The sequence below is a fragment of the Sus scrofa genome, chromosome 10 (assembly GCF_054392235.1).
Source record: "Sus scrofa isolate SSC_HxYL_T2T_F1_AM1 chromosome 10, Sscrofa_HxYL_maternal_Yorkshire_Landrace_v2.0, whole genome shotgun sequence".
Lineage (NCBI taxonomy): Eukaryota > Metazoa > Chordata > Mammalia > Artiodactyla > Suidae > Sus > Sus scrofa.
Genome location: NC_139392.1, coordinates 37872547 through 37891758, shown reverse-complemented (window position 1 = coordinate 37891758; position 19212 = coordinate 37872547). Strand labels below are relative to the sequence as shown.

At 36.4% G+C, this 19212-nt stretch overlaps 1 pseudogene; it reads right to left on the bottom strand.

The window, feature by feature from the left end:
- Positions 1–12271: 12271 nt before the first annotated feature.
- LOC110258433 (putative olfactory receptor 4A4) lies at positions 12272–15831 on the bottom strand (annotated as a pseudogene).
- Positions 15832–19212: the final 3381 nt, after the last annotated feature.

Genomic DNA, 19212 nt, shown 5'->3' with positions numbered 1-19212 from the left:
CTAGTCTGTACGGAAGCTCACTTCACATATTAGAAGAAGTTTACCTACAAAACAGTGGAACGATTTTTTAATATGTTTTAAGTTTCATCTTTTACTTATTCATTCAATTATAAGAATATGCATGAAATATCTTCTAATGTCAATATGTCATAGACATTGTGATTACCAAGATGAATAAGCATAGTTCCCTGTTCTCAGTGACATGATACAAGAGAAGGGATCAGACAATTCCAGGCCCATGTAATAAGTGTGGCTGTGAGAATATTCATGCAATACTAGATTCACAGTGTAGTAACATATCAATCAAAATGGAATCAAAGAAAATGTTCCAGAGGAAGCTTTTTTGTGGAGTTTTAAAGGAAAAGTGATAATCAAGAGAGATGAGAAGGTAATTCCATGAAAAGTTGCACCATGTATAAAGTCAAAAAGTGTAATAATGAAGACACATATGAGCAAATACCATATTCAGTGTGAGTGCATGAAACTATGAATAGAACATTACTGTTGTGGATTGTCTGAAACCACAATGAGACTTCTTTCCTAGGGTCTTGTATTGGATATACCTCCTTTTCCCAAACAATACATGCTGAAGCACTTTCACTTTCTACCTCAGCCCCTGTCTTTCCACTTATTTTCATTCTTACCGAGGCAACATCTCCAACTCAAATCTCTATAGTTGTATATCAATTTGGTATATATAAAAACAAAATTTAAATTTTCCACAATAAAAAGGGAGTTCCCCATCTCATTAAATAGTACCAGCTGCCATAAATTTTTTCAGACAAAAAGGAAAAAAAAATCACAAATTTTTCTTCACTCCTAATTGTTCTCACATTAGTTATTGATGTCTTTATGGCAACCTCTTGTCTTTTATTTATTTATTTATTTATTTATGTATTTGTTTATTTTATTACTGAATGAATTTATTACATTTATAGTTGTACAATCATCATCACAATCCAATTTTATACTTTCAATATATATCCCAAGTTTGATCACCCCCCTGGTCCTACATTTCCATCCTGGCCCAAGGCAATAGCCTCCTGCCATGTCTCTCTACTTTTATTCTGGGCTCCAACAATGTGCCCTCCTGAAGCAGCCCAGATGATTTTCAGAATGTTTTACATTCTCTGATTTATCACTAGACTTCTCAAAATTCCTACAGCAGATTCCAACTATACACACATGATTTAATATATGACCTTGATATTTACACTAACAAGAAATTAAAGCCCCATTTCATAGTTGAAGAAAATTAATGCACAGAATATCTCAATTTTCCAAAGTCACACTTTTTTATGTGGTAAAAGTAGAATTAAATCTAAATTCTATTTATTTAAAGTAATTTAATTTCTTGCAAGGTTAAGTCACACAACTCTGTAGCATTATTCCCATTATCAATCTTACCTGTGGAAGCTTAATCGTAATCTGAAGTATGAGTTTTTAACCCACTCATAGGAGTGTGGAATTATTCTTTCATTCAGTTTGACAACATAAGGGAAAAGTCTGTACTATTACATGAGGAAATAGTTTATTTTATTTGCATATCTGCTCATTTTCTCCACTGATTTTTCTGATTACTCAGAAGATTGTTTTTACTTGCACCATATCTTCTTTAAAAGAAATTTCATGGTGCACACAAAAAGAGAGGCAAAAAATACTATGTTATAGGATAATTTAACAAAAAGACATGCAAGTCCTATGTTTATACGGAAAGACCGTAACCCATCATTTCCCAAGGAAATGTGTTTCTAGTACCTTATTGTCCTACTAACTTCAAAATAGAAAAATTCCTTTCAACAGTGCAATCTTTCTCATTCTACCTTGTTGGTAGGTCCAGCATAGTTGACTTGAGATATTGAAATAAATTCTTATGCTTTTATTTTCCTCATGATATATGTTAAACCTAACAAAGGACATCCTGAAAGTTTTATATCAGTTCTGAAAAGGATATCATCTTTTTTTCCTGACATTGGCAAAGATCACTGAACATTTTATTCCTTGAAACCATATTTATCATTGAGTCTTAAATTTGGAATATGTCCAAGATGCATGATTAATTAAATTCACTGGGACTTTCTAGAAAAATTCAAATGTACACATGTTAAAACACTACTCAGATATATCACATAATTAGGATGAGAAAGAGGTAACATGGAGAAAAAAAAATTGCTTTAGAACCATGATGAGATCATTGTCAGTCAAGAATAAACTATCAGCTCAGTCATTTGGTTCCAGTTATATTAAATAACCAGAGATTCCAAACTTGCCACAACGAGTGTTTTTCCTTTTATTTGATACTAAGTTTATTCTACCTTCAGGTTTGTTTAGATATACAAAAATTTTATCACCAATTTAGATGTAATAACTAATTTTCTATCTATTAATTATGATTTTTTAAAACTTAAGGTACATATTCAATGGCAGAAACTGTGTTTTGAGTGAGATAACAACAATAAATAAAATGGAGGTTGGTGTGGAATCATGTAAAAGTTCCTTCCTGAGTGGATCTCATATTCTTATAACAAAGTAAAACAGTAAGTCAAAATATTAATAAGGTAAGTATAGAATTATTCACTGTTTATAATATAACAAATAGAGTAATGTTACAGATATTAGAGGGAGAATCCTACTATGGATAATGTTTTTTTTTTTTTTTTAAGGCCTTTTTAAAATACGATTAGGCTGAGATCCAAAGGATAGGAAATGGGGAGTTCCTGTCATAGTTCAGAAGTAAGTAACCTGACTAGCATCCATGAAGGTGGGGGTTTGATCCCTAGCCTTACTCACTGGGTTAAGGCCTTGGCATTGCCATGATCTGGGGTGTCACAGAAGCAGCTCAGGATCCTGAGTTACTGTGGCTGTGCTGTAGGCCAGAAGCTGTAGCTCAGATCCAACACTGATCCTGGGAACTTTCATATGCCAAGGGTGCACCCTAAAAAGACACACACACACACACACACACACACACACAAAACCACTTGAAGCACTCTTACAGAGAGTAAAATAGAGTAAAACTTATTTAAATAAAATCATCTCACTTTAGAGATAAGTATATTTATACTAGTAAATTAGTAAAATATACCTATAGTAGTAAATCCTAAAATTTTAGGAGTTCCCACCATGGCTCAATGGAAAATTAATCTGACAATTACCAATGAGAATGCAGGTTCGATCCTTGGCCTTGTTCAGTGGGTTAAGTGAGCTATGGTGTGAGTCTCATATGTGGCTTGGATCTGGTGTTGCTGTGGCTGTGGTGTAGACCAGCAGCTACAGATCTGATTCAACCCCTAGCCTGGGAACTTCCACATGCAAATAAAGACAAAAAAATAAAATCAGAGAAATTCTTTTAGTAATGTGTTTACAAAAAAGTAGTGAGAATTCCTGATTTTTAGCATGAAAGATTTCAGCACTTCTATATTGAATCCAATCTGAGCTGTGAAACTATCATATAAGGTCTTTATAATGTTCAGGTGCATTCCTTCTATATTCTCTTTTGGACATTATTTTATGATTAAAGAATAAAAAAAATTCTATAACATAAATAAAAAATTCAAAGAGGAAATTAAGAAAAAATCCATTTATAATAGCATCAAATAAAATAGAGAATTCCTGTGGTGGCTCAGTGGTAACAAATCCAACTAGTACCTATGAGGATGTGGGTTCAATAAATCCCTGGCCTTGCTCAGTAGGTTAAGGATCCAGCCTTGATGTGGGCTGTGCTCCAGATCATAGATATGGCTTGTATCACGTGTTGCTGTGGCTGTGGCATAAGTTGGCAGCTACAGTTTTGATTAGACCCATGGCCTTGGACCTTCCATATGCCATTGTTTGGGCCCTAAAAGACAAAAAATAATAATTAATTTAAAAGAATGAATTATCACACCATTGTAAATCAACTATACTTTAATTACAATTTTTAAGGAATAAAATATTTAAGGATAAATATAGGCAAGAGGCAAAATCCTCTACAATCGAACCTAAAAGATATCACTGATAGATGTTACAGAAACATACATAAAAAGACATTCATGAGCTGATATAATTAATACTATTAAGATGTCAACACTAGCTAAGATGATCTATGTATTCAACCAATCCCTATTAAAATCACAAAATGCTTTTTGTGCAGAAATAGAAATATCCATCCTAAAATTCATATGCAATCTCAAGGGAACTCAAATAGCCAAGTGGTCTTTAAAAAGAACAAATTCCAGGGTTTCTTGTTCCTGATTCTAAAACATACTTCATAACTATGGGAATAATCTCAACAGTATGGTTTAGATATAAAGGCAGACATATAAGAAGCAGTGGTCAACATGGCAGAGTAGGAAGACCCTAGCTCACTTCCTCACATAGGAACACCAAAATACAGGGCAGCTACTGAGGAGTATGACCTGAAGACTAGTAAAAATTTTCCCCACAACAAAAGTATAAAGAAGGAAATAGGTAGGAGGAGACAGAGTATAGAAAAATGCCAAACTCCCAAGTGGGTGACCCACCAAAAAAAAAAAAAAAAAGGATAAGTACAATTGCAGAGATTCTCTACAAAATGGGAGGGGTCTGAGCCCCACATTGAGATCCCTAGCCAAGGAATCCTTGCACCAGGAGCATGAGGACTCAGAAAATTTTGCATTGAAGGCCAGTGGGGTGACTTCTGGAAGAGCCAGAAGATGGCTATGGGAAGAGGGCTGAAGCAGTCATTTGAAAAGGGCTTGTGTCAGACTCACATGCTAATATTACAGAGCCTCCCAGAGAAGCAGAGAACAATTTAGACTCACTCTGGGGGTGTAGATGCATGCAGAAGCCCTCTGTGGAACTATATTAGGATGACACTGGTGCTGGCAAGCTTCATTTTGGAACCCCCCTTCAACTTTTGTAATGATAAGACCCAGCCCTGCCCACCAGCCAGTGTGCACCCTCCCTAGGAAACCCTAGTCCAGGCAGCTATCTTGGCACCATATCTGGGATCCCTTGGTCCCTGGCCCCACCTATGTATGGGCAGACCAAGACAATACTCTGGACCTACTGGCCTTGCTAGTAGAGATTTACGCAGTTTTTGGATAAGAATTTGCATTTCTCTAAACATACAAATTCTTTCTCAGTAAAATATTCAAATACTCACTGGATCCATCCATGTCACTGCAAATTGCATTATTTTGTTCTTTTTATGACTGAGTTCTATTCCATTGTGTATATATATGACATGTTCTTAATCCATTCCTCTGTTGATGGACATTTAGATTGTTTCCATGTCTTGGATATTGTGAGTAGTGATGCAATGTATATCACAGGGAACAATATCTATCCACTTGTAATAGAACATGATGAAAGATAATGTGAGGAGAATAATATATGTGTATATATGTATGATGGGGTCACTTTGCTTATAGTAGAAGTTGACACAACATTGTAAATCAACTACAATGGAAAGAATTAAAATCTAAAAAAATAAAAACACAAAATACTCACTACTTGCAGTTTTTATCAATACTAGCTTATTGAAATTTAATTTTAAAACATCCATATGCAAGAATAGCAATAGTCCTGATAAGGAATAGCAATAGTCCTGATAAGTAATGAAATTGCCCTAGGCTTATGAGATATCAAAGTTTATTTTAAATCAAATGAAATGCTATCTTGTGTTAAATGTCACATGAGTAAAGAGATCCATGGAAGATGATACAGGCCTGAAATGGCTCCAAACATATGCCATACATTAGAACACAAAGTTGGGGTATCAAAGCCATGAGGAAAAATAATCATGCAATTATAAAATGGCAATCTAGAAAAATAATGAAAGTGTAATCCATACTTTCTCCTTGATCAAAATGAAGTGTACTTGTTTTAAAGTTTTTAAATATAAAATATAAAGAAACAAAAAACATTAAAGTTAAATGTTGAAAACATGTGGAAGAATATTTTGGTAACATTGAAATGGGGAAACTCTAAGCAAGATGTCAAAGCCATAAAATATTTATTGATTTAAATATTTAATTATATTTAAATATTATATAACTATATATATATTATATAATTATATTTAAATATTATATAATTACATAACTGTAAAAATAATTCTTCGTGGCCAAAAATATTAAGCACATTATAAAAAATAAGGAAAACAAATCACAAGCTAGAAAACTAACAATTATACATACAAGGTCAATGAGATAATTCATTTATTAAAGAATTAAATCATAAAAATCTGTATAGAAAAAGATCAATGATTAAATGTATAAATAAATTTTTAATAGATAATTCATGAAAAAGGAATACATATCATTTTAAACATGTAGGTAGATGGCAAAATTCAACTATATTTTTTATTTGTAGTTAAAATAACATATGAAATATTTTTTTTAATTAAAACTTCATAAATCATAAAATTTCATCAATCATGTGTTGTTCAGAATGTGGTCAAAAACTGTTTGGAAGGTTTAGACGTAGGGGAGTAGTAAGTTTGGCCAGGCTCATGAGTGGCAATTTGGCAATGCTATGAACATGGACAATTTCAATATGTACACCAATTGACTCAACAATTCCACTTCTAGCAACTCACACTGAGAAATTTTCAAGATTTCCTTGCAGAATTATTTCTCATAGAAATAGACTGAGGACAACATGAAGAAGATTTAATACATCAATTTTAATATATTTTTGTTGAAAAGTTAAGCAATATGAGAAAACAGAACGAGTTAGGTCTATATAGCCTGGCACATAAAGATGTTCAGGAGGCTGAGAAGTAAAATGCAAAAAATGAAGTCATAAAGGCAAATATCTCCATGAAAGTATACTTATTATTGAAAAGGTTATTACTTAAAAAAATTTTGGAAGCAAACTAGAGTGACTGCCTCCAGAAGAAATGGGAGAGCCTGGTAGGAGATGGGTAGGATATTTATTCTACAATAGTGCAGTTTGCATAAATTCAATTATACTTTCAACATTTTATTTTAAAAACTAAATATTATAGTCAAAATACCATATCTAATGCAAGTAAAAGTGGACAAAATATATAATCTACATAGTATTAAATATATTAACTGTTACAATAAAATGAATGAAGATAAAACATAAGAACATGCCTAAAATAAAATAAATTTAGAGGCGTTCCCATCGGCTCAGCAGTAACAAAATTGACTAGGTATCCATTAGGACTGGTGTTCAACCCCTGGCCTTGCTCAGTGTGTTAAGAATCCAGTGTTGCCTGAGCTGCCATGTAGGTCACAGATATTCCTCAGATCTCACATTGCTGTGGCTGCGGAATAGCCCAGCAGCTACAGCTCCAATTCGAACCATAGCCTGGGAGTTTCAATATACCATGGGTCTGGCCCTAAAAAGACAAATAAAAAATAACAAACATGAGTTCCCATCATGGCTCAGTGGTTATTGAATCTGACTAGGAACCATGAGGTTGCAGGTTCAATCCCTGGCCTTGCTCAGTGGGTTAATGATCTGGCATGTCCATGGGGTGTCATGTAGGTTGCAGATGTGGCTCAGATCCTGTATTGCTGTGGCTCTGGCATAGGCTGGTGGCTACAGCTCTGACTGGACCCCTAGCCTGGGAAACTCTATATGCCTTGGGAGTGGCCCTAGAAAAGGCTAAAATACAAAAAAAAAAAAAAAAAAAAAAAAAAAAAAAAAAATCAGAAATAGAAAGTATTAAAAGGAAATCAGAATTGAGTAAAAATTAGTGATTAGTGTAACTCTATAAAAATTTCATCAACTAATAAATTACATGTTATCTATTGACTCCCTAATTTAAATGCATATCATTAAAAAAGGTGTAGTGAGGAGTTCCTGGTGAGGTACAAAGAGATCCACACATCTTGGGAGCACTGGACATAGGTTCAGTCCCTGGCCTAACACATTGTATTATGGATCCAGCTTTCTGTCATGTGTATCTTAGGTGGCAACAGTGTTTGTATCTGATCCCTGGCTCCAGAACTCCATATGTCACAGAGCAGCAAGAACAAAACAAAAAGGTGCAGTGATAAACCAGACATTATAAATTGTACATTATAACAGGGAAATTACTATTAGTAGCACAAACCTATAATTCTTTTTAAATTGTAATTATCACAAATATTTTAAAGAAAAGGAAGTCTTACCTCATATTTGTAAAGACTTCTACAGTCCAAGATTTACTGAATATCTAATTTACTATCTTCATAATGGATAATGTACTTACTTACTACCTGATAGGATATGTTTTTCTACAGAGCTTCTTCATAGTATGGAAAGCAACCTAATGTCTTTTTCTATCAAAGGAAATCTTGGTAACTCCATTTTGTTCCAGTTTCAGCTGAAACGCCTTCCCGTGACCCCCCTCCTCTTTCCCTCTTCTCCCATCAACAATTTGTCTTGAATTAGCCAACAAAAAAATGTGGACCCTGACCTGACAAATGGGAAGGGGACAGGTACATCACCTGCATTAGGGATAAATTGAGAGGGTCTTTTCTTCATTGTGTGCACTGAGTACCTGTGCTGTTCTGCAGAAGTAAAGAGACTTGTCAAGATCTTGTGTTCATGTGTCTCATTTTCCAACACTGACAATCCAAGCCATGTCCCCCCCCCCAAATTTGGGGGCTCATCTGGAATTTGGGGGCTCATCCAGGATTTGGGGTCTACTGAAGTGCAGATTCTGGAGGAGGGGAGATGCATCCCATGGCCTGATATAGTGGCCCTAAATTGAGAAGTCCATGCCTGTGAACTTCAAACCTGTGGAGGATTCTTTACAATACAGGACAACCAGGCAATTTCTGTTAATGGATCAAGGTAGGGAATATTGAGAGTGTGATCATGTATCTCCTTGATGGTAGGGCATGGAGGTCAGTAAGTCTCAAAGGTTCTTGGGTGTGACTGGCAGTTTCAGGTGAGACCAGTGATTTTGGGTGTAATCATAAAATCAGAGCATGACCATCAGAAGGTCTCAGGTGAGACCAGCGATTTTGGGTGAAATCAGAGGATCAGAACACGATCATGGGAAATGGGAAGTAAGAGACCAAATTCCTCCAGGCAGTTCTCTGGAAGTGATATTAAAATATTGGGGCAACAATTCATGGACGAAGGACAAAAAGAAGGGAAGAATTATTAAATATTGTTGTTCTATCTTGACACAGACACCTAACCTCCCTCCGTCCATCTTCTGGCCAAAATTTGGATGGAATGAGGATTGGATCTGTCAGCTGCTCATTCAGCTTGTCCAGGACAAGTCACTGGGGTCTCAGGAGGGAACTTAATATGCTCTCCATTGGTGGCAGGGACCAGTGGTCTTATTTTCCCTCAGAGCATGGGACCAAAAGGGAAATGAGGAGGAAACCCAAGAATATTCTGGGACCTCCTCCCCTCCATAGGACCCCCTTCACTCAGCCACCACCTTAAAATCCCCAAAATGGTGCCAGACCCCTCCAGCCACAACTCCTACAGCTGTCACTTCCAGGGGAGCATGGGAGGTGGAGGGATGGAGAGCCCACCACCCAGGTGCAAGGACACTGCCCCTGCTTGCAGAGTTAATACAGGATTGGTGGGAGCATGGGAGGTGGAGGGGTGCAGAGCCCCACACTGATGCCAGTGCACTGCCTCTGCTGGCAGAGTTAGAATGGGAGGGTTAGGCCAGAGGCTTAAGTGCACTGCCCTGGCCCATGGGATCAAATCCCACTGCCTCAACAAAACCAAAGGACATATATGGCAGGGCCTTATTACAGATTTAGGCGAGAGTTAAAATAATGTCAGGAGTTCCCATTGTGGTGCAGTGCAAATGAATCTGACTAGAAACCACGAGGTTGCAGGTTTGATCTCTGGCCTCACTCAGTGGGTTAAGAATCCTGGTTTTCCATGGACTGTGCTTTATGTCACAGACACGGCTCAGATCTGGCATTGCTGTGGCTGTGGTGGAGGCCAGTGGCTACAGTTCTGATTAGAACCCTAGCGTGGGAACCTCCATATGCCATGGATGCAGCCCTCAAAAGACAAAATAATAAGGAAATAAATAAATAAATAAATAAATAAATAAATAAATAAATAAAGGATTGGAAAGATAAACCATCAGAGGACTTACTAAGAGAGATATAGAAGTTATATGTGAGAAGGAATGAGGAAAGGAATTCTATTTCATCAAGGGAAAAGAAGAGTAAGTCTGTCTTCTAGTTTGTTTTAAATGGAAAATAGGAGGTAAACTAATGGATACAGAAAGTGCTGGAAGATATGGAAAGTAGACATTGAGAGAAGGTTTATACATTATCAGGACTAAGTTCAAAATAAGTTTAATTGAGCAAATTAATTTTAAAATAAGCTGGTACAAACCTTGAACTTGGCTTTTCTTTGTTGAGAAAACAAATTTTCCTTGGAATGCTGCTTTAGTAAGAGATTATATAATTTTTTTTGTCTTTTTGCCTTTTCTAGGGCTGCTCTTGTGGCACATGGAGGTTCCCAGGCTAGGGGTCGAATCGGAGCTGTAGCCAATGGCCTACACCACAGCCACAGCAACGTGGGATCTGAGCCACGTCTTCAACCTACACCACAGCTCATGGCAACACCGGATTCTTTAACCCACTGAGCAAGGCCAGGGACCGAACCCTCAACCTCATGGTTCCTAGTCGGATTTATTAACCACTGAGCCACGACGGGAACTCCTATATAATGTTCTTTTAAGTGATCTACTGTATTTGCTTTTGAGGTCTCTTATAACTTTTGTTAAGACAAAAGTATTATCCACAGTGACCTATGATTCTATCTGACCAAATTAAAAAAAAATTATTCATAACACTTTCAAATTCTAATTAAAGTGCTTTTAACTCAGCTAACTTCAGAATGCTTCATGGGATACTTGAGGCATTCGAAAAACATTAAATTAACTAAAATTATTTGAAATGTTAAAATACATAGAGAGCATTATCAAATGAGTGATAAACCTCAGGTTATATAGAGGAATAGATTTTTTAAAAAATAAATATTCTAGAACTTTTACAGTTTCTGATATTTGTATATAAACTGGTACTATGTTATAATTCTTTTTTTTTCTAGTTAGTTCAAATTGTTATATGTCCCAACAGTTACCAAGATTCATTGTCAATTTGCATAATGATCAGGTTTAAAATGTGCCTTAAATCTTTTATCACTGGTAGTAATTGGCTTTACTCTGATACCTTTGCAAAAATGTTTCCTTTTCCAGAAGATCTATATAAAGAACTTAAGAAAATACAAGTTTCTGACTTCCAGACCTTAATAATGAGCTGAGTAAAAATATTAAAAAAAATTCTAAATGGGAAATTGATGATTTCATAAACAGTTAAACAAAAAGTATTGGTTACACTGGACTGTATGAACTGGTGATTATTGTTATAATTTTATGGTTCCTGTTTAAAATAATACTGACTTTTAATCTGTGTTTTCCAGATATAAAAAAAAAATTCTCCCCAACAAACAATTTGGTAAATTATACCTTTGTAAGTTGAACTTAAACATTTCTCTCTTCTCTAACTTACCCTCAGAGAATGGAAACTCTCAGGTTCCCAAGAGCTTTATCAGATAATTAGGAAGGCTACCTTGTATGTAGCCTGTAAAAACCTCAGGGTATCTGGGTTTTTAAAAGGGAAGGAATTCACTGAGATCTTTAAGATAAAAATCTTTAAGACAAATACTTGGCATGACTTTCCTAGCTCTGAGGTGCCTTTTAAAAGCTTAGTCTAAGATTGCTCATAAAGTTCTAACAGAGCCAATTAAAAAACCCTATATGATCAATTTTATTCATGTAAATCATCAGGCCAAGGTTGTTGACACCAAACTTAATTGGCAAATACATTAGTCTTTGTTTGGTTAATATTTGATAAAAATGAGAGTAATTTTAGAGGGAAAGAGATGTTCCTTTGAAAACCTGCTGCATCTGTTAATCTCATTCTTTTAATTGTGGTCAGTATCACTAAGACTTACTTCCTAGATAGTTCTTTGATATTATGTTATATTGCTGTAAAGTTTAACTGAGCTTCTAAAATAACATTCTAAGCTTGTTTCTAAAGTAGTTTATCTCAGTAATCTATTTTTGGATAAAAATCAGATGCCCTAAAACCTACAACAAGGGGACTAAAAAGGGCATAATATAAAAGGACTATTTCCAAGCTTGTAGAGGAAGACCCTGATCACTTACTATGGAGCCAGGAGGAGGTACAACAATTTAGGGATTTAAGAGAGGCAATGACATGTGCCCCTCTTCTGGCTCTACCATCCTTTTTAAAAACCTTTTCAATTATTTGTAATGGGCTGGGGAATGGCTCTATGGGTCCTCACACAGAAGCATGGGGGAAGCCACCAGCTGGTGGCCTTCCTTTCCTGCCTCCTGGACCCTGTCACCAGAGGATGGCTGAGTACATACAGTTGGTAGCCACCACTGCCCTATTAACTGAAGGAAACAGAAAACTCACCTTTGGAGGAAGGCTGACTATGAGTTTAAAAATAGCAAATAGGGACACAAATGCCTGGTTGAAATAGATAAAATATTCTGTGGACACACTACACAAAGGCAGCTGTTATGCTTGTGCCACAGGGAGACAGAGGCCCAAGTGGTTCCCTTTCCTCTGGGATGGACGTCAGACCCACAGGGTCTTGAGTGTGTGATGGCCCTCTTTCAGGACAAAATGGCTGGAAATAGTGAGTCCAGTTGGACTTTGTCATTGCTATTCCCTGAGGTCAAAAGTTCTGCCAGTCAGCCCCTGAGAACTGTTCAGCGGCCAAATGAAAACATCAACTTCTCCTCATGTCTAAAATAACAAGAGGCAAAGGTGACTTTCTGAGGAAACCTGACCAGGTACAGCAAAAGCTGGTCCTACATCACCCCTGCAATAAATCCTAGTTCCAAGTGCCCAGGGCAGCTGTCTGGTGGTATTGTGGGAGTCCACTAATGGGCATCCTTGTGGAAAATCAAAGTGACACCTGTACTTTGGTGCAATTGGCCATCCCTTTCACCCTGGAATTTAGGCCCCAACCTCAAACTCAGCCAATCCCGAGGAAATGAGACATCTCCCCACCCCGGGGGGGGGGTTCTTTGACTTCCAGGTCTATATTGACTCAATAGCTGTTTCAAACAAATTTAAGGTAAGAAATAAGGTGGCTGCTGGTTTTGAATCTGCTCTCGTTTGGTGCTAAACCATAAAAAAAAATGTTGATTAGATAAACTGCATCTATTACAATCAACAAAGATTCATTAATTACACTAAAGATGCCATTTAAAATAACTAAACAGCTAAGGCCTACTAGTCAAATGGCATGGGAAAATATACTTGCTTTAGACATGATGCTGGCAGCAAAGGGTGGAGTCTGTGTAATTATTGATATCCAGAGCTGTACATTCATTCCCAACAACACTGCCCCCAGACAGCACCATCACTAAGGCCCTACACTGATTAACAACCTTAGCATATGAGTTTTCAGAGAATTCTGATATTAAGGACCACTTCACAGAACTTTTAGAAAATTGGTAAGAAAAAAAAAAATGGAAGGGACTAATAGCTTCTATCTGTAACCCTCTAATTGCTGTAGTTAGTGTCTGTGTCTTAGTTGCATATTGTATAATTCCTTGTGCCAGGAGACTTATTCAAAAATTAATAGAATCTGCCCTAACAAAGCAACTGGGACCCCCCCTCCACCAAGAAAATATACTCCTGATGGGCACAGTAGAATATGAGAGCCAAAACCATGCTCAAAAATTTGAAGAAAAGAACATTTGATAAAAAATTAAAGGGGAAATTGTATAAAGTTAACATAATGTCTTTTCTATCAAAGGAAATCTTGGTTACTCCATTTTGCTCTAGTTTCAGTTGAAATGCCTTCCTGTGTCACCCCCCCATCTTTCCCTCTTCTCCCAGCAACAATTTGTCTCAAATTAGCCAACTGAGAAGAATGGGCACCCTTTCCTGACCAATGGGAAGGGGACAGGTATATCACCTGCATTAGCGATAAACAGGGAGGGTCTTTTCTTCTTTGCGTGTGCTTTTTGAGTACACATGCCATTCTGAAAAAGTAAAGAGCCTTGTCAAGATCTCCCAGTGTTCATGTGCCTCATTTTCTGACACTGATGATCTGAGCCATGTCCCCAAAAATAACATTAGTCAACTCAGAATATCTTTTTTTTTTGTCCTTTTTGCCATTTTCTTGGGCTGCTCCCATGGCATATGGAGGTTCCCAGGCTAGGGATAAAATCACAGCTGTAGCTGCCAGCCTATGCCAGAGCCACAGCAATGTGGGATCTGAGACACATCTGTGACCTACAACACAGCTCATGGCAATGCTGAATCCTTAACCCACTGAGCAAGGCCAGGGATCAAACACACAACCTCATGGTTCCTAGTCGGATTTGTTTACCACTGACCATGATGGGAACTCCCAACTCAGAATTTCTTAGACTGTAAATTAATGGGTTCATCAAGGGTGGTATGATTGTATAAAACACACACAATGATTTGTCAATGGGGAAGGGTTTTGCATACATGAAAATACGTGTAACAAAGAAGAAGACACACAATGACTTATCAATGGGGAAGGGATTTGCATACATGAAAATACATGTAACAAAGAAGAAGAGAGTGTGATGTGGGAACCACAGGTCTGGAGGGCTTTCAGCCTGCCTGCCTGACTCAGTTTTGCAGAGAGTGAAAGATAATTCCATAAGAAATGAGTAAGTGCAGAAACAACATAATTCACATCAGTCTTCCATTGGCCACCACTAGGATGCCAATGACATGTGTGTCAGTACAAATGAGTTTTTTTTTTTTTTTTTGGTCTTTTTTGTCTTTTTCAGGGCCGCATATGGAGGTTCCAAGGCTAGGGGTCTAGTTGGAGCTGTAGCTGCTGGCCTAAGCCAGAGCCACAGCAACTCCAGATCCAAGCCACATCTGTGACCTACACCACAGCTCACAGCAATGCTGCATCTTTAGCTGAGCAAGGTCAGGGATAGAATCTGCAACCTCATAGTTCCTAGTCATACTCATTAACCACTGAGCCATGAAGGGAACTCGCAGATAAATTTAATAAAGGGAATGTGTTACACATAAAGTGATCACTGGAATTAGGGCCACAATATCTAAGCCCATGAATAGTTCTCAGTTGAATAATTGAGCGCAGAAAACCTCCCATATAGGACAGCAGCAGTAATACAACACATACCATTTTTCTCATGATAACCAAATAATGCAAGGGCTTACAAATTGCAACATAGTGGTCATGCCATCACCAACAGGAGGGAGATCTCTGATCCACAAATATGTTGTTCTGTAGCAAATGGGGTCATGCAAGATTCAAAAGATATATTATTGGGAGTTTCTGTTGTGGCTCAGTGGTTAACGATTCCAACTAGGAACCATGAGGTTGCGGGTTTGATCCCTGGACTTGCTCAGTGGGTTAAGGATCTGGTATTGCTGTGAGCTGTGGTGTAGGTTGCAGAGGAGTCTTGGATCCCACGTTGCTGTGGCTGTGGCTTAGGCCAGCAGCTACAGCTCTGATTTGACTTCTAGCCTGGGAACATCCATATGCCAGAGGTGTGGCCCTAGAAAAACAAAAAAATAAAAAAAGATATATTATTGTCCCCAGAGATTAGGTCTGAAATCAATCTAGAGATAATAGAAGAAGATTAAATTGGATCTATAAATGATAAGCTAGCAAGAAAGAAGTACATAGGTGTGTTTAGGGTCTTACTGACAGTTATAGTGACAACAATGAGCAACTTGCCCCCCCATATAAAATTGTAGAATACTAAGAATATAACATAAAGGACTTCCTGCTCCTTTGGATTCTGTGTGAGTCCAGGAGGACAAAGGAATTTACATTTTTCCTTTGTTTCATCTAGTCTGTGCAGGAGGTGACTTCACATAATCAAAGCAATTTATCTATAAAACAAGGGTGAAATATTTTAAATGCATTATAAAATCTTTAAGCTTGTTTATATATATTCCATTAAAAGAATCTCTGTGGCATATTTATTTGTGCCCTATGTGTCATAATTAATGTAATTACCAAGCTGATTAAGGCATAGTTCCCTATTCTCAGTGATAATATAAGGGATCAGATAATGTCAGACCCATGTAGTAAATGCCATTATACAGATATTCACACAAGCTAAGAGTCACAGTTTAAGGAGATATCATACTGGAAACAGAGGAGTTCCCTTGTGGCTCTGTGGTTTAAGAACACAGTATTGTCACTGCTGTTTTCAGATCATTGTTTTGGCCTGGGTTCAACCACTAGCCAAGAACCTCTTCATACTACAGATGTGGCCAAGCTGGGGGAGGGGATATGGAAATAGAGAAGACTTCCCAGAGGAAGCTATGCTTTATATGAGTTTCTATTTAAGTGAAAAAAAATTTAAGAAGGGAATTCTATAAAATGTATATAATTTGTAAAGTCACATACATATTATATGTGAGACCCAGTAAAGTAATATACATAATCAGAATATACCAAACCATGACTAGAAGTTCACTGTCCCAAATTTCCTCAAGACCTCACTGATACTCCTTTGGGTCTTTCTATGGATATTTACCTTTTACTAAACAATAAATGCTATTGCATTCCTATTTTGTGCTTCAGCCTCTATCTCCCCCCTAACTTTTAAACTTGTATATGCAACATTTCTAACTTTGGACACCCAACTGAATGGCAAATTAGTATGTATAAAACTAACTTTAAAATTTTTAATTTCTTATATATACAATTTGAATAGTTGTTCCCTAATTATTAAAGGGTGTTTTTTAATTTATTTTTATTGGAGTGTAGTTGACTTACAGTGATGTATTGGTTTTAGGTATACAACAAAGTGAATCAGTTACACATATAAATATATCCATTCTTTTTCCCATAAAGGTTATTACAAAATATTGAGTGGATTTTCCTTTGATTTAAAATAAGTTCTTATAGGGTATCACAGTAAGTGAAGTCAGTCAGACAAATACAAATATCATATATCACTTATATGTGCAATCAAATAAAATGATACAAAAGATCTTATTTAAAACACAGAAACAGACTCACGGTTTTCAAAAACCAATCCTATGGTTATGATATGTGAAACCAGTGGAGGAGGGAAGAATTGGGAGGGTGGGGAATAACATGTACATACTGTCATATATAATAGATGATTAATGATAATAAACAGTATCATTTTTAAAATTTTAATGTTCTTTACTCCATGATACTCTCATAAAACTCTGACAAATCCTATTGGCTCTACTTTCAAAATATATCAAAAATTTGATCATTCCCTATTCTCCTTCCTTGCCAACTGAAATAGCCTCCTGCCAAGTTTCCCCTCTTCTTTTATTCTGACCTCCAAAAATTGGTTCTCCTTGAAGCAGCCCAAATTGTCCTTTTTAATCTCATTCTGATGACATCCCTCTGATCTTCAAAACTCTATACAATACTGAAATCACCCACACATAATTTAATGAACCACATTTAATATTTACAGGAAAAATAAGGGTAATCTCCATTTCATAATTGAAGACACTGAGACTCAATGTCTAATTCATTTTCTGAAAGTCACACATCTTAAGTGATAAATCAAGAATCAAGTCTGTTTGATTTATCTCAAAGTAATTTAAGGTCTTACATAATAAAGAATGTCATGTAATTATGAGCCTGGTTCCAATATGTAGTTAGTCTTACATTGTGGCAGCACGTTCACAATTTTAAGACTGACTTTTTAACTCAATATGGAGCCCTGGAATTCTTTCATGCAGTATAACAACACTGGGCAAAATGCTGCCTTATTTTTTTTTGTTTTGTTTTTTGCCTTTTCTGGGGCTACCCCCACAGGATATGGAGGTTCCCAGGCTAGGGGTCTAATTGGAGCTGTAGCTGCTGGCCTATGCCAGAGCCACTGCAATGTGGGATCTGAACCATGTCTGTGATCTACACCACAGCACATGGCAACACCATATCTTTAACCCACTGAGCAAGGTTAGGGATCAAACCTGCAACCTCATGGTTCCTAGTTGGATTCATTAACCACTGAGCCATGACGGGAACTCCAAAAGGCTGCATTATTATCTGAAGGAAAATGTTTTATTTGATTCAGCTATTGGTCTATTTTCTCCATGGAGTCTCTGGATTATTCAGAAGGGCATTTTTATGAGCAATGTAGATTATTTATAAGGAATTGCATGGCACACACAGGAAAAAAATAAAATAAATTTCTGTATCACATTAGGAAATTTAACAAAATGACATGAAAATTATATTTTACATAGGAAGATAGAAAATAGCCATTTCCGAGGAAAATTTTTCAAAGGTATCTTCTTTCCTACTAAATTTAGAAAGAAAAAAATAACATTGGATTATTTAGCCTTTCTCACTCTGTCATGTTGACATGACCATACTGTTGACTTGAGATTTCAAAAGACATTCCTCTGATTTCTTTCTTCTGGCATGTGTTAAGTCTAAGAAAGGATCTCCTGAAAAATTTATGTCTTTTTCTAAATGGCTAGCATCTTCTTTCTAATAGGGGTGAAGATAATGGGACATTTTTATCCCTTTTACTGTATTTATCACTGAGTCTTGGAATTGGCATATGCCCAAGGCTGATTCTTGCTTCATTAATCCACTGGGTTTTCCACAAAGGTTTTAAAGAATATCCATGTGTAAAGATACTACTAGACCAAATAATGTAATTGGGATCAGAAAGATGTAATATGGAAAAACATAGCTTTAGAACCATTATGAGACTACTGCCAAATAGTCAAGGATAAAACATTAACCTAGTCATTTTTTCCCAGGGAACTTAATTATGATGTATTTCCCCATGTTCCATAGCAAATTTTGCTATCCTATTATTTAATACTCAATTTATCCAGCTTAAATTCCAGCTAGACATAAAATATTTTTATTATCAATTTACATGTAATAACTATTTCTCCAATTATTTTAATAAATTGTCCCAATTTATTTTTCATTTTTTTATCTTTTTATATAATGATTTTTTTCCATTATAGCTTGTCTACAGTGTTCTGTCAATTTTCTACTATACAGCATGGTGACACAGTTACACATACAACAATATATTCTTTTTTCTCACATTATAATACTCTATCATAAGTGACTAGACACAGTTCCCAGTACTACACAGCAGGATCACAATGTCCACTGACAAATGATTGGATTAGGAAGATGTGATATATATAATGGAATACTATTCAGCCATTTTTTATTTATTTTTAATTATGTGTATAA